This window comes from Amphiprion ocellaris, chromosome 11 (genome assembly GCF_022539595.1).
Source record: "Amphiprion ocellaris isolate individual 3 ecotype Okinawa chromosome 11, ASM2253959v1, whole genome shotgun sequence".
NCBI lineage: Eukaryota > Metazoa > Chordata > Actinopteri > Pomacentridae > Amphiprion > Amphiprion ocellaris.
The window spans coordinates 7,518,632-7,536,637 of NC_072776.1; positions in this window are offsets into that span (position 1 = coordinate 7,518,632).

Sequence of the window (18,006 nt, forward strand, 5' to 3'; positions counted from 1 at the left end):
TGACTTCTCCTTTTTTCCATTTGGTTGCCAGGGCAATGAAACTGTAATGTAGCTTAATGTTGTGCAGATTTACACAGTGGTAGGGCATGCGTGGTGAAACAGATAAGCTCTAATATGGAAGGTATTGTGCATTTTATGACTAAAGCATGAAAGTTTCTCTGATGTTTCTATAAAAAGGAAGTTTATTTTCTGATGTGGAACCATGTCAGATTTGATCTCTGGGACTCAGAGCAAATTTCAGGTTGTCAAACTGGAATGTTTTTCTTCCACATTTTGCACCCATAAAGGCAGTATACATCAATTATGTCTTATTTTTTATGCTCTTGGTACACATAGATTGTACATAACTGTGGTAAACTCTATTTTAATCAAGTCAAACATGAATAAATGTGCTAACCCACCCAATATTGATTTATCAGGTCAGTATGGTCATGTGTGAAACCCGACCAGTCGCATGAGATTTGACAAAAGGCAGTGTCCTTGAGGGCATCCTTTTTGCACTTGTAGCACATACTACACCCTTTCTTGAAGCCACAATGGATAAGTTCATGAGGAGGGTTCACTGTGGCTGCCATCCTGTTGTTTCCTTCACTTAGCCCCAATCAGAAGGGCTCGGCAGCTCAGGGTCAGGCAGTAAAGCTTTGCTCCTGACACCGGCCTGATAGGTGAAATATTTCTGAAGAAATCACTCAAAATACTGTTCCAAAGTTTGCTGTAGTGGGGCATTAACTGGTATTCAGGTATACAGCGAGCTCACAGACATAGTGAGCACTGTTCCCTCTAAGCTGCGCGCGTATTGCGCACTGCTGACACGGTCTCCGCGCACAGAAAATCTGCGCTGCGCACAAAAAAAATCCAACCTAAATTGTAAATAAAATAAACACGTAACAATTCATTCTGTGCTATTTTTCAGTGTGAGTCAGTGAGTGACCAGTGACTGGCTGCTGCAGCCAATGATGTGATTCACAGACGTATTTACCATAGACTGTATATAATGGTATTTACGCAGCTAATCAACGTCAGGCGTCCTTATGCGTAGCTACCGTTGTTGTCATAGATATGAATGAGGAGATAGGACACGCCCCTTTGAGCTGCGTGCTACCGCGAGGCTAAGCTAGTGGGGGAAAAGTTTCAGTGCATTCCGTTGACGTAGACGGCGTGAAAACGAAAAAAAGTATGCCGTCTCACTGTGCTGCATACAATTACACACTACGTCGTACGATTGAGACAAGGAAACTTGGAATGACTTTTCATAGGTAGGAATAGTTTTTGGCTCTTTTTTCCATTATGAAATCTTGTTGAGAGCTTCCAGTCTATGAGAGCTAACTAGTTAGCCACTAGCAAAACGCTAAGGCGAGCTAGCAGCTTGACAACCAAATACCAGACGATTAATAGTAGCTGTAGTATAGTTGTACAAGCAGTAGTAGTAATACTAAAAGTACAAACAGCAGTAGTAGTATAAACAGCTGTTAGAGTCGTAGAAGTAGTATCAGCAATTGTAATAATATTACAAGTTGTAGTAGCAGTGCCAGTATCAGCAGCAGTTGGTGTACCACTACTACTAGTAGTAGTCGCATTACTATTACTACCACCAATACTACCAATAGTAGTTATAAAGCCTAACTCATGTATATCCAGATTACCATCTATGTTCTTCCTCCAAACCCATTTTATGATTGGGATTACAGGCAGTTCTTTAGGACTGCTCTCAAATAATTGACATGTTACTAAACAAGGTTATAATTATCAAATTAAATAGCTCTGGTCTCCAGTATATTGGTGAATTTGGTTATTTGTACTTAATTTATTAGCATGATTTCTTTTTTAATATGTTGTGTACAGACTTAATTACTTCTCTGTCTACTTACTCCATGTAGGTTTCCCAGAGACTATGGGTTGAGGAGGAATTGGAAGTTTGTCGGCTTAGACCTGGTGTCATTCCATCAGTGTTTAACTTCCTGGCTCATCTTTGAAGAGTACGTGCCAGAAAGACCACGACCAAGCAGCCTTGAGATCTTAGACAGCGTCTCCCTCAGGTGGGTGTCGACGGTGTTCACAGTCAGGTCTGTGGTAATCCTGTCAAAAAACAAAACAGAAAAAAATCTAGATTATAAATCAACATGTAACCAAAGCACTCTGTGTATAACGCCATAGTATAGGATGTAGTTCAGAAAATGTCAAAGTATAGTATACTTTACTCAAGAATAACATAGTGTGGCCTGTAGTTCATAGTACAGCATGTTGGCAAGAAAAAAAAACAAAACATAGATTATTATGTGGTTCAAAAAGCGCAAAATGGTAGGATGTTGCCTAAAATTGTCATGTATGATATGTGGTTCAAAAAATGTCATAGTGCAGTATATTGTCAAAATAGTATGTTATTCAAGAAAACATCAGAGTATAATATGTCGTCTAAAAATGCCATAGAATAATAATTTCATTGCACAAGTAAAAGTATAGTAACTTTTAAAACTGTCCAAATTCTTATAATATGTTGCTAAAAAACAACAGAAAAAACTAAAACAAAAAAAACGTCAGTAATATGTCAATTAAAAAAGCCTATAGTATAGCGTGTCGCCCAACAAACATCATAGTATAGCATGTCGCTCTAAAAACGTCAGAGTATAGCCTTTAGTCCACAGCTGTCAGTAGGTGAGGAGCAACACAAAAACTGTCCAAACGCTGGTTTCCAGAGGGTTAGACGAGAATTTATTTGAAAGAGTAAGTTTACAACAACACAACATATGAGGGGGTTAAAAACAAATGGGTGTTAGTAAAATAAAAATAAATAAACGGAACTAAAAGTGAACTTCATGTTGACATTGATGGGCATTCCAACCAGGAACAAAGTAAAAGATAATCAATACAAAAAAAAACCCTCTTCCTGTTCACCTCTTAAAACCCAAAAACACACCGCAGTAGCACCCTAAAATAAAACTACCAATGGGTTCCCTGTTTTCCTTTCTGAACAATTCAAAGGTCCCTCTTTATCTCCCCACACACCAACCACTGGAACACATCTCCAAAGTTCTGCTGGGCCAGCTCAGCTTCCCCTCAGAAGAAGTGCCGCTACCTGCCAGATGAAGGAGCCTTTTGAGAGGCAGCTGGCATCGTGATTGGACTGTACTTTGGTCTGTTCCAATCCAGCTTCAGCTCCAGAGACGGCAGGCGGGACGAGTCAACGGAGGCCGGGTGGATGAAGGCATGCAGCTGAGTACAATCCAGAAAACAACAGAGGAGGAGTGCAGCGGCTCAGGGCTAGAACAAACAGAGTAGCACATTATGTCTCTTAGAAAACATCATAGTATAGCCTTTGGGATGAAAAAACGGCATAATATACATCGTATATTGTACAAATAACAAGTCAAAGGAAAGAGACATCAACTGTAGAATTGTAGTAATTGTGGGCTGACTGATTTACTGATTATCAGTATTTAATTTTTTACTGATTTACGGTAATAAATACATTTAAAAATGGTGCTACTTTGGCTCTGAACCTTTATCTACCTGTGGTTGCTCTGTCTTCTGGAGTGATTTGATTGGTTATACGTCACGAATAAAACTCCTTTAACATCTGTAAACAAAACAAAAACGTATCAACAAAATGTTCTGTTAGAGTTTGTGTTCTTCTAAGTTTAACTCCAAGATTTTAAATACTTTCATTTACTGCAAATGAATATCTACTCCAAATGTCTCAGTAATAATCATTATCAGCCTTAAAAACCCACAAAACACCCCTCTATACTCGACCACACTTAGTACAGTCCGGTTCCCCCTTCTATAAATCTGCTTGGAATCGTCCACTTCCTGTTTGTCAAAGTGGCCTTCTACGTGGACAGGTTCTGTTGGAGCTCATGCAACAAACATTTTGGGTAACTGCACTTTAATATGGATGGATGACACTGAATTAGAGTCTGTTTTAATGAGACTGAGTTAAGATGTGTAGCTCTGTCGTTAAATAGTAAATTATTTCTCAGAATTCACAGAGAAAAGTCTGAAATGTTTGCTAGGTTAGCGTCCCACATGTTCTTTGGCTCAGCTAAAGCTAACTCTCTCCAACTTCTGGATCTCTTGAGTTGCTTGTTGTTAAAATATCTTGCTGGAGGTGCTGAAGCTCAGAAAGTCTGAGATGTTTGTTCAAAATAAGCTCATTCTCAAGTCTGATCTGAACTGTCCTCTTTTGTTTGAACTTTCCCTAAACTTAGGAGTTAATGACAGAGCAGCACATCCAGACTGTCTCATTTATGTAGAGATTAAACTTCAGTGTCATTCATTGATGTTAAAGTGCAGTTTTTCAAATGTTTGTTGCACATGCTCCCGACCAAACCAGTCCAGGTGGAAGACGATGTGAAGAGAAAGCTCCAGAGGATGAATATCACACATTTACGTTGGAAATAAATGTCCTTTAATTAGACATTGTCATGCAAAAGTTGGATTTCCCTTTAATGATGTTCAAATCTTTGTTGAGTGTTTTGTTGATGTTGGTTTCTAAATATTTTTTGACATTCGGCCCCAAAGATTAAAACCTTCTACGGCTCACAAGCTGCAACAGTTCACACATTATCAACTATCTTTCTGACTAAACTAAGATAAAAAGTGAAAAACTGTCTGATTCCTGCATCATGAATGTAAATCTTTTTGGTTTTTATGACAGTAAACTGAATATATTTGGGTTTGACATTTTATAAACCAATCAAGAAATGAATTACTGGAGAAAACGATCAACAGATTAATGGACAAAGAAAATGTGTTTTCTAACATATATGGCTGAATTACTCAAACATTACAAGACATACAATTTTAATTCAATTTTATTTATATAACGCCAATTACAGGTCAGATTGTCTCAAGACTTTATTTTTATATTTTTTTGTCATATAAAATATGACAAAGTAAGAAATTTAAACCTCTTGACTAATCCAATTTAATACTTGGTTTTTAAGAGACTAATCGACAACTAAAATAACTTTCTCCACTAAAACTAATAAGCATGAGGTCAAATAGAAGGAACAGTTTTAAATACTGCAGTCCCACGATGACAAGAATAAAGTTTGTCAACAAAAACAAAATCTGCTGGTGGATTCCATTAAAATCCTAATAAATGATAATAAAGTGCGATACTAAAGGTTTGTGGTGCTAAAAATGTCAAAGTAAAGATATCAAGTTGAACATCTGGATGGAGGTTGATAAAAGTTGACCTTCTTTCATTTCTCTGGAGTCGACTCCATGGATTTTATGGATGGTGGTTAAAGACCTGCTCTTCTAGTCATCTTCCTTCTAGTCGCTGTAAAAAGTCACTCCATCCTGGCTAACTTCAACACCTCTTCATGACAACTTGTTCTGCCTCCGACCTGGTGGAAACTCCAGAAACTCGGGAAAACCCATCGAGACTCGAAGAACTCGTGGCGACTCGAGGAACTCGTCGGGCGGGGGAAGGTGTGGTGGGCGGTGGGGGGAGGTGGGGGAGTAGAGGGGGGAGGCCGCCACCCACCTCCCCGCCTACTCTCCGCCCTGACTCCACCCAGACTCCGCCTTGGCTCCACCCATGTGGTCACTTGATGAACTACGATGTCAAAGGGACGACGAATTTATTTCTTTTTATCTGATCTGTAGCTCAGTGAGTTAAGGATTTGCCTATGGAGCTGCAGGTCGCTGGTTCAAGACCAGTCCCTTCTTAAATTTTATCAAAGTCCTGACAAAGACAAAGAAATAAACATGCCGGTGGCGGGTCTTGAACCAGCTACCTTCCAGTTGGTAGTCCTCTTCTTATCCCCCTGAGCTACTCGCTCAGATACTAATTCTTCTGGTTTTTGCGCATTTATCATCTATTTTTTTTGCCATTTTCGAGTTTTTTTTAACTTGAGTCTCGACTCGACCGTTTTTCTCAGGAGGTTGGACTTCAGCCTTTGTGCTGGAGGGTGGAACCCTCAGTTCCAAGACTTTCCAAAGCCTCCACACCTCCCGAGTCCTCAGGACCTGAGCTTTCAGACAGTCTGAGGGCTGATATCTTCTAAGTTCTTGAGTTGTTCTCTGTGAGTTTGAACCTTCAGACAGTCTGAGGGCTGAAATTTTCCAAGTCCCACAGTAGATCTCTGTTAGATTCAACTTTCAGACAGTCTGAGGGCTGATATCTTCTAAGTTCCTGAGTAGTTCTCTGTTAGTTTGAACCTTCAGACAGTCTGGGGGCTGAAATCTCAAAAGTTTCTCAGTACTTCTCTGTTCGTTTGAACCTTCAGACAGTCTGAGGACTGAAATCTTAAAAGTTTCTCAGTACTTCTCTGTTAGTTTGAACTTTCTAGTTAGCAGAAGCCTTAAAACTTGTGACCATGAGTCTTGATTTCACATTTAGACCATTCATCTGAGTTCTTCTCAGACCTTCACCTGTGGGTTTTTTAGAAATCCTGAACAAACTTTGATTCTCTTCACTGAACAGTAAAGTTTGTGGAGATCAGAAGGTAACATTAGTTTGATCGATGCCTTCAACCTCTAGTAGACTTTATCTGGAAAGCAGTTTTCTGAAATGAGTTCTTAGTAAATCTGTCCACAATCAAACCAAGAACATAGAAAGAGGAAATGTTTGAAGAAACAACTTGATGTTTTCATTTCAGACTAGAAAACGCTTTAAGATCTTTATGTTTTTGCTCTTTTTGATCGTTTTATTGTCTCCTCTGTTTAATTTGATCTTCTAAAGTCTAACTGGTGTCTTTTCAAATGTTTTATCTTTAGTTTGATTTTTCTTAAATGTTTAGTTTTACTCTTTTCTTACCTTTTATTCTGTTCTAATGTCTGATCTGATTTCGAAATGTTTTGTCTTTTTAATGTTTAATTGTTGTTTTTTCAAATGTTTTATCAGCTTGTTTGAAAAATTTCCTTTTCTTTCCCAATGTTTAATTTTTTGATTAAATCTTTAAGGTTTTTCTTTTTAAATGTTTTACCACCTTTTAATGTTTAATTTTCTTTTTTAATGCTTCATTGTATTTTCTGTTTAATTCCTATTTAAAGTTTTATTGTCTTTAAGATTTAATTTTCTAATTAAACATTTAATTTTTTAATTAAATGTTTTGACTTTTAAAGGTTTAATAACTTAAATGTTTTTATTTTTCTAAAAGTGTAATATTCTTGTTTAATTGTATTTTTTAAATGTTTAATTATCTAAAATATTTCATCTTTAATGTTGAATATTTTTGTTTAAAATTTTTTGTTTAATTTCATAATTACATGCTTTGTATCTCCTGTTTAATTATCTAATTAAATATTTTGTCTAATATAATTTAATTGTATTTAATGTTTAATTTTCTTCTTAAAAGTTTTATTATATTAAATGTTTTTTCCTTTGATTTAATTGCTTTTTTACTGTAGTTTATTTCTTTAATCTTTTTTTCTGTCAAGATTTTAACCCCAACATTAAAAATGAAATAAACCCTTATATCACAATGAAAATACTTCTGTTGTCACAATCATGAGTTAGTCAGTTATTCAGTTTATCAATTCAACTTTATTTGTTTAGCACCTTTCACACAGATTACAAAACTAAACAAGCAAAGAGAAAAAAACTATGCTAAAACTATGATTAAAACTCCCAAAAAAAAAAAAATAATAATAATTTAACATCGTAATAAAATATGTTGTGTCCAGGGGATGGAGGGAGTTTATCGACATCTTCTTGGGCTCACATGGGAAATCATTTAAAATATAAACTTGATATTCAGTCTAAGGAAGCTGCAGAGCGACAGAAGAACCAACAATATCTCCCATTTTCTCCTTTAATGAGTTGACTCTTCTTGTGCTTTCAGACCAAAGAACTACAGACTCTTCACAACCTGCTCAAACTCTTGGTACAGGACCTCACCACACGGGTCAAGAAGGTTTCCGTCTCATTTCTACTCTGAAGCTCACCTTCTCCTGCTCAAACTGCTGACAAATGTTTCTGCTGCTCTAAAGTCTGCTCTCCAGAACTTCCTAAAAACTCTCAAAGTCTCTTCTGCTGCAGGTTGCTTTGTAGAACTGTTCCAGAAAACCTCACTAAACCACATGGAGGGGCCTCAAGATAGTTGTCTAAATGAAACCATACAAAAACCAAACTAGTACAACCCAAACACTAAAGTCTCCTACAGCCTACCAGAGAAGCTCTGAGAACAGAGAATCAGGACAGGAACTCTTACCTTCTGGACAACCAACGTTGGTTCTCAAACAAGAATACAGAATGTGTCTGACCAAAAACCTCTAAAGACACAACTCAGCTGTACCAAATCCACTAATCACTGCACACACTAGCACTATGTGCTAACTGTGGCTAAAGAACCTCATTTACCAAGACAACTATCCAATACAAAGCCCTAAAACACACCAAGAAACACATTAAAGTCTATTTTACTGCTGGAAGCTGCAAGCCAACGCCTAAAGAACAAGCTAAAGCAACAGAGCCAAACCCGGTTAAGTGGTGAACAGAAGCAGAGGAAATGTTTGTCTGCAGCTAAACAAAGCAGGAAGACACTGAGCTGCTCAGGTGTTCCTGATAACACCAAGCAGCCACCTGGACAGCCAATAGGAACACAGCTTACTGGAAGTCCAGAGGGCTGGGTTAGTGAAGTAAATTTAGTTTAAAGTTGAAGCAGAAAGTTAACAAAGAAAGTTGAAAACCACCTTCTGATACCTGAAATCTCTGAGTTTTCACACAAAGAACACCTGAACATGTCAAACTGGTTCCATAGTAGAACCATCATTGTAAAAACGTCATAGTATGGTGTGTTGCTCAAAAAACATTAGGACCCGGCTGTCAGGGGACAAACATGTAAGAAACATGAGAACAGAGAGAACCCAACCAGTAGGTCACAGTTTATCATCCCCCAGTCATCTCCTGAAGTCCATATGGTGAGAGACATCAGTATCTGGTTGTTAATTTACCAGAGGATGCTTATAATCATGCTGATGTGGTCTGTACTCTACAGTATTTTAGTGACTCAATAAATGCCTAAGTTGTTTTTTTTTAAATGCTTTTTAGTTTTTAATAAACATTTAATAGCCTATATGTGATCAATAAATGGCCTTTGCCTATCTTAAGAAAAATTCACTCAGAACTCTGATATGTTAACAGTACTAAATAAATCAATAAATACACGCATACACACATAAATAAGTTAATACATTAACTGTGTTAAGATAAGATTTAGATTTTAAAAAAGTTGTTTATGTTTTTGCAGAATCCAGTATTGCTCACTGGTTGGTCATTACATTTTGTTAGTTTGATTTCACTGTTTAAAATGATGCCACCTCTTTTCAGACAGAACCTGTGATAATAAAACAATACAAAATTTTTAGTTCCGTGTTAATAAAGCACTTAAAGCTTTAAGTATGGCTAAATGCTTTTTTCCAAATTAAATATATCACTCCTTGGGTGGTAGTGGCCCCAAGTTCAGTAAAGTTGGAAAGATATTCACAGATTCAGACTTCCAGCATCAATAACTCATTAGATATAGGTTGTCAAAACATAAATGGTGCCTCTTTCCCATTGTTGCAAGGCAGACAATGTGCTACAAGCCCAGTTTTATCAAAAGTAGCTGTCTTTCAAGCTACAGGAATAACATTGGTGTCTATGGAGTGAACAGGGTCCGTCTGCAATTTGCAAAACCGCTTCAACAGTAAAGAGAGACAAATATTCAATAACTTCACTCTTATAAATTGTAGTGTCACTAAAATCACTGCAGCCTTCAACTGGCTCCTGTTGACAAAGTGTTTTAACAGAAATGTAAATGCTGTAATTTGATTCTTTTAATGAACCATGTAACTTGAATGGATGTGATGCTGGTGTGATCACAGTGCACACGTCTGATGTTGCTCACAGTGGTCCAAGGGACGCTCAGGGAGTTTGTGTGTTTGCTCAGACTCATGAAAAATTACAGGGAACATTGGTTCCCACAACTCACCATGCCAGGCCAGGAAATAGTAATAGACTGCACTGACATGGGAGACAGAGTGAGAAGATGTAGATATCTCCTTGTGGCGGTAGATTCATTCACAGGATGGTCCGAAGCCTGGCCAGCTAAGAAAGAAGACAGTAAAACAGTGATAAAATGTTTGGTGAATCACTACATACCAACACATGGGTTCCCCAGAAGAATCAAATCAGACAATGGGACTCATTTCAAAAACAAAGACCTGCAAACCGTTGAACAGATGTTAGGTCTAAAACATGCATTTGGTACAGTCTACCACCCACAGTCCCAAGGCAGAGTAGAAAGGATGAATCAAAACCTGAAAGGAAAATTAGCCAAAATATGCTCTCAGACTGACATGTCTTGGTTAGATGCACTACCTATTGCCTTAATGACCATTTGCAGTGCAGTGAATAGACAGACAGGATTCACTCCTTATGAGTTGTTGACAGAGAGACAGTTTCCAGGACCAGCTTAACCTTTGACAGCCTCTGGCACAGAAACTAGAGTAGGTTATCAACCTTACTATGACCAACTAACAGCTCTTGTCTCAACCTTCTCAAAACAGGTGGAGGAACGGAGAGGAGAGCAGAAGGAGAGGACTGAGCCCCATTCGGCTGAGTGGGTTCTTCTTAAGGTCCTGAAAAGGAAGTGGTCGGAACCCCGCTGGACCAGACCGTTCCAAGTGACGGAGAGAACGTCACACGCAGTTTGATAATGTTGGATGCTTACTGCTAAATTGCTTATAATAGTTAATCAGAAAGATGTATTTGCTAAACAGATATACAATGCTTATTGTACTGAGTGATATTGATTCATTTCTAACACATAGAGTGCCCTTGACATTTTTTCGAACAGCAGTAGAAAAGTAGCTTTTGTTGCTGTGCAGAGTATCCTTGTTTTACAGGAAAGCAGAAGAAGAACCAAGGCCATGGGAGCGAGTCAGCAGCACATCAGAGAAGGGAGGAACTTAAACTAGCCCAGCCACCTGCGTCTCAACGCTTAGATAGTCACACAACTCTGTTAGATTATAAAAACACTGGGTCACAGAGAAATAGCCAGTCTGATTCTGCTTGAACTGACTGGACACTTGTCTGTTAGGGAAAGGCACTCAGACCCAGAGCTCTGTATTGCACATTCAGTCTTGGTGTAATACAGACTCTTTTTAACCTGAATTGAATTCTCCTGACTACTCCATCAAAAGAACCGGAGGAAACAGCCTGACACATTGTTTTATTCTTTTATGATTAATTTTAGAATCGGCTGATTTCCAACACAACCTAAACTGTTTTTGAGACATTTTTGACCGCAAACTCAACTATGACGATTTTGTGACATTTTTGACCACATACTGAACTATGACATTTTTGTGGGAAAAGAAATCATCATGAATTTTGGCCATAGTATACTATGTCGAGAAAAAAAATGTAATTTTTCAACATGTTGTAAAAACGTGCCATATGATGAAATAATGTAAAAGAGGCAGTGCAAAAACACTCCAGAAAGGTTTTCTTTGAAAAAAAAATCATCATGAATTTTGGCACAAAAAAAACGCCTTACTATACTATATCGGAAAAAAATGGCATTTTTCAAACATGTTGTAAAAACGTGCCATATGATGAAATAATGTAAATGAGGGCGTGAAAAACACTCCAGAAAGCTTTTCTATGAAAAAAAAATCATCATGAATTTTGGCGCAAAAAAAACGCCTTACTATACTATGTCGAAAAAAAATGCCATTTTTCAAACATGTTGTAAAAACGTGCCATATGATGAAATAATGTAAAGGAGGCCGTGAAAAACACTCCAGAAAGATTTTCTTTGAAAAAAAAATCGTCATGAATTTCGGCGCAAAAAAAAACGCCTTACTATACTATGTCGAAAAAAAATGCCATTTTTCAAACATGTTGTAAAAACATGCCATATGATGAAATAATGTAAATGAGGGCGTGAAAAACACTCCAGAAAGGTTTTCTTTGAAAAAGAAATGATCATGAATTTTGGCACAAAAAAACGCCTTACTATACTATGTCGAAAAAAAATGCCATTTTTCAAACATGTTGTAAAAACGTGCCATATGATGAAATAATGTAAATGAGGGCGTGAAAAACACTCCAGAAAGCTTTTCTATGAAAAAAAAATCATCATGAATTTTGGCGCAAAAAAACGCCTTACTATACTATGTCGAAAAAAAATGCCATTTTTCAAACATGTTGTAAAAACGTGCCATATGATGAAATAATGTAAAGGAGGCCGTGAAAAACACTCCAGAAAGATTTTCTTTGAAAAAAAAATCGTCATGAATTTCGGCGCAAAAAAAACGCCTTACTATACTATGTCGAAAAAAAATGCCATTTTTCGAACATGTTGTAAAAACATGGCATATGATGAAATAATGTAAATGAGGGCGTGAAAAACACTCCAGAAAGGTTTTCTTTGAAAAAGAAATGATCATGAATTTTGGCACAAAAAAAACGCCTTACTATACTATGTCGAAAAAAAATGCCATTTTTCAAACATGTTGTAAAAACGTGCCATATGATGAAATAATGTAAATGAGGGCATGAAAAACACTCCAGAAAGGTTTTCTTTGAAAAAAAAATCATCATGAATTTTGGCACAAAAAAAACGCCTTACTATACTATGTCGAAAAAAAATGCCATTTTTCAAACATGTTGTAAAAACGTGCCATATGATGAAATAATGTAAAGGAGGCCATGAAAAACACTCCAGAAAGATTTTCTTTGAAAAAAAAATCATCATGAATTTTGGCGCAAAAAAAACGCCTTACTATACTATGTCGAAAAAAAATGCCATTTTTCAAACATGTCGTAAAAACATGCCATATGATGAAATAATGTAAATGAGGGCGTGAAAAACACTCCAGAAAGGTTTTCTTTGAAAAAAAAAATCATCATGAATTTTGGCGCAAAAAAAACGCCTTACTATACTATGTCGAAAAAAAATTCCATTTTTCAAACATGTTGTAAAAACGTGCCATATGATGAAATAATGTAAAGGAGGGCCGTGAAAAACACTCCAGAAAGGTTTTCTTTGAAAAAAAAATCATCATGAATTTTGGCGCAAAAAAAACGCCTTACTATACTATGTCGAAAAAAAATGCCATTTTTCAAACATGTCGTAAAAACATGCCATATGATGAAATAATGTAAATGAGGGCGTGAAAAACACTCCAGAAAGGTTTTCTTTGAAAAAAAAATCATCATGAATTTTGGCGCAAAAAAAAACGCCTTACTATACTATGTCGAAAAAAAATGTGATTTTTCAAACATGTTGTAAAAACGTGCCATATGATGAAATAATGTAAAGGAGGCCGTGAAAAACACTCCAGAAAGGTTTTCTTTGAAAAAAAAATCATCATGAATTTTGGCGCAAAAAAAAAACGCCTTACTATACTATGTCGAAAAAAAATGGCATTTTTCAAACATGTTGTAAAAACATGCCATATGATGAAATAATGTAAATGAGGGCGTGAAAAACACTCCAGAAAGGTTTTCTTTGAAAAAAAAATCATCATGAATTTTGGCGCAAAAAAAAACGCCTTACTATACTATGTCGAAAAAAAATGCCATTTTTCAAACATGTTGTAAAAACGTGCCATATGATGAAATAATGTAAAGGAGGGCAGTGAAAAACACTCCAGAAAGGTTTTCTTTGAAAAAAAAATCATCATGAATTTTGGCGCAAAAAAAACGCCTTACTATACTATGTCGAAAAAAAATGCCATTTTTCAAACATGTTGTAAAAACATGCCATATGATGAAATAATGTAAATGAGGGCGTGAAAAACACTCCAGAAAGGTTTTCTTTGAAAAAAAAATCATCATGAATTTTGGCGCAAAAAAAACGCCTTACTATACTATGTCGAAAAAAAATGCCATTTTTCAAACATGTCGTAAAAACATGCCATATGATGAAATAATGTAAAGGAGGCCGTGAAAAACACTCCAGAAAGGTTTTCTTTGAAAAAAAAATCATCATGAATTTTGGCGCAAAAAAAACGCCTTACTATACTATGTCGAAAAAAAATGGCATTTTTCAAACATGTTGTAAAAACATGCCATATGATGAAATAATGTAAATGAGGGCGTGAAAAACACTCCAGAAAGGTTTTCTTTGGAAAAAAAATCATCATGAATTTTGGCGCAAAAAAAACGCCTTACTATACTATGTCGAAAAAAAATGCCATTTTTCAAACATGTTGTAAAAACATGCCATATGATGAAATAATGTAAATGAGGGCGTGAAAAACACTCCAGAAAGGTTTTCTTTGAAAAAAAAATCATCATGAATTTTGGCGCAAAAAAAACGCCTTACTATACTATGTCGAAAAAAAATGCATTTTTCAAACATGTTGTAAAAACATGCCATATGATGAAATAATGTAAAGGAGGCCGTGAAAAACACTCCAGAAAGGTTTTCTTTGAAAAAAAAATCATCATGAATTTTGGCGCAAAAAAAACGCCTTACTATACTATGTCGAAAAAAAATGCCATTTTTCAAACATGTTGTAAAAACATGCCATATGATGAAATAATGTAAAGGAGGGCGTGAAAAACACTCCAGAAAGGTTTTCTTTGAAAAAAAAATCATCATGAATTTTGGCGCAAAAAAAAACGCCTTACTATACTATGTCGAAAAAAAATGCGATTTTTCAAACATGTTGTAAAAACGTGCCATATGATGAAATAATGTAAAGGAGGGCCGTGAAAAACACTCCAGAAAGGTTTTCTTTGAAAAAAAAATCATCATGAATTTTGGCGCAAAAAAAAACGCCTTACTATACTATGTCGAAAAAAAATGCCATTTTTCAAACATGTTGTAAAAACTTGCCATATGATGAAATAATGTAAATGAGGGCGTGAAAAACACTCCAGAAAGGTTTTCTTTGAAAAAAAAATCATCATGAATTTTGGCGCAAAAAAAACGCCTTACTATACTATGTCGAAAAAAAATGCCATTTTTCAAACATGTTGTAAAAACGTGCCATATGATGAAATAATGTAAAGGAGGGCGTGAAAAACACTCCAGAAAGGTTTTCTTTGAAAAAAAAATCATCATGAATTTTGGCGCAAAAAAAAACGCCTTACTATACTATGTCGAAAAAAAATGCCATTTTTCAAACATGTTGTAAAAACATGCCATATGATGAAATAATGTAAAGGAGGGCGTGAAAAACACTCCAGAAAGGTTTTCTTTGAAAAAAAAATCATCATGAATTTTGGCGCAAAAAAAACGCCTTACTATACTATGTCGAAAAAAAATGCCATTTTTCAAACATGTTGTAAAAACATGCCATATGATGAAATAATGTAAAGGAGGCCGTGAAAAACACTCCAGAAAGGTTTTCTTTGAAAAAAAAATCATCATGAATTTTGGCGCAAAAAAAACGCCTTACTATACTATGTCGAAAAAAAATGGCATTTTTCAAACATGTTGTAAAAACGTGCCATATGATGAAATAATGTAAAGGAGGGCGTGAAAAACACTCCAGAAAGGTTTTCTTTGAAAAAAAAATCATCATGAATTTTGGCGCAAAAAAAACGCCTTACTATACTATGTCGAAAAAAAATGCGATTTTTCAAACATGTTGTAAAAACGTGCCATATGATGAAATAATGTAAAGGAGGCCGTGAAAAACACTCCAGAAAGGTTTTCTTTGAAAAAAAAATCATCATGAATTTTGGCGCAAAAAAAAACGCCTTACTATACTATGTCGAAAAAAAATGCCATTTTTCAAACATGTTGTAAAAACGTGCCATATGATGAAATAATGTAAAGGAGGGCCGTGAAAAACACTCCAGAAAGGTTTTCTTTGAAAAAAAAATCATCATGAATTTTGGCGCAAAAAAAACGCCTTACTATACTATGTCGAAAAAAAATGCCATTTTTCAAACATGTTGTAAAAACGTGCCATATGATGAAATAATGTAAAGGAGGGCGTGAAAAACACTCCAGAAAGGTTTTCTTTGAAAAAAAAATCATCATGAATTTTGGCGCAAAAAAAACGCCTTACTATACTATGTCGAAAAAAAATGCCATTTTTCAAACATGTTGTAAAAACGTGCCATATGATGAAATAATGTAAAGGAGGGCCGTGAAAAACACTCCAGAAAGGTTTTCTTTGAAAAAAAAATCATCATGAATTTTGGCGCAAAAAAAAACGCCTTACTATACTATGTCGAAAAAAAATGCCATTTTTCAAACATGTTGTAAAAACGTGCCATATGATGAAATAATGTAAAGGAGGCCGTGAAAAACACTCCAGAAAGGTTTTCTTTGAAAAAAAAATCATCATGAATTTTGGCGCAAAAAAAACGCCTTACTATACTATGTCGAAAAAAAATGCCATTTTTCAAACATGTTGTAAAAACGTGCCATATGATGAAATAATGTAAAGGAGGGCGTGAAAAACACTCCAGAAAGGTTTTCTTTGAAAAAAAAATCATCATGAATTTTGGCGCAAAAAAAACGCCTTACTATACTATGTCGAAAAAAAATGCGATTTTTCAAACATGTTGTAAAAACGTGCCATATGATGAAATAATGTAAAGGAGGCCGTGAAAAACACTCCAGAAAGGTTTTCTTTGAAAAAAAAATCATCATGAATTTTGGCGCAAAAAAAAACGCCTTACTATACTATGTCGAAAAAAAAATGCCATTTTTCAAACATGTTGTAAAAACGTGCCATATGATGAAATAATGTAAAGGAGGGCGTGAAAAACACTCCAGAAAGGTTTTCTTTGAAAAAAAAATCATCATGAATTTTGGCGCAAAAAAAACGCCTTACTATACTATGTCGAAAAAAAATGCCATTTTTCAAACATGTTGTAAAAACGTGCCATATGATGAAATAATGTAAAGGAGGGCGTGAAAAACACTCCAGAAAGGTTTTCTTTGAAAAAAAAATCATCATGAATTTTGGCGCAAAAAAAACGCCTTACTATACTATGTCGAAAAAAAATGCCATTTTTCAAACATGTTGTAAAAACGTGCCATATGATGAAATAATGTAAAGGAGGGCGTGAAAAACACTCCAGAAAGGTTTTCTTTGAAAAAAAAAATCATCATGAATTTTGGCGCAAAAAAAACGCCTTACTATACTATGTCGAAAAAAAATGCCATTTTTCAAACATGTTGTAAAAACGTGCCATATGATGAAATAATGTAAAGGAGGGCGTGAAAAACACTCCAGAAAGGTTTTCTTTGAAAAAAAAATCATCATGAATTTTGGCGCAAAAAAAACGCCTTACTATACTATGTCGAAAAAAAATGCCATTTTTCAAACATGTTGTAAAAACGTGCCATATGATGAAATAATGTAAAGGAGGGCCGTGAAAAACACTCCAGAAAGGTTTTCTTTGAAAAAAAAATCATCATGAATTTTGGCGCAAAAAAAAACGCCTTACTATACTATGTCGAAAAAAAATGCGATTTTTCAAACATGTTGTAAAAACGTGCCATATGATGAAATAATGTAAAGGAGGCCGTGAAAAACACTCCAGAAAGGTTTTCTTTGAAAAAAAAATCATCATGAATTTTGGCGCAAAAAAAAACGCCTTACTATACTATGTCGAAAAAAAATGGCCATTTTTCAAACATGTTGTAAAAACATGCCATATGATGAAATAATGTAAATGAGGGCGTGAAAAACACTCCAGAAAGGTTTTCTTTGAAAAAAAAAATCATCATGAATTTTGGCGCAAAAAAAACGCCTTACTATACTATGTCGAAAAAAAATGCCATTTTTCAAACATGTTGTAAAAACGTGCCATATGATGAAATAATGTAAAGGAGGGCGTGAAAAACACTCCAGAAAGGTTTTCTTTGAAAAAAAAAATCATCATGAATTTTGGCGCAAAAAAAAACGCCTTACTATACTATGTCGAAAAAAAATGCCATTTTTCAAACATGTTGTAAAAACGTGCCATATGATGAAATAATGTAAATGAGGGCGTGAAAAACACTCCAGAAAGGTTTTCTTTGAAAAAAAAATCATCATGAATTTTGGCGCAAAAAAAACGCCTTACTATACTATGTCGAAAAAAATGCC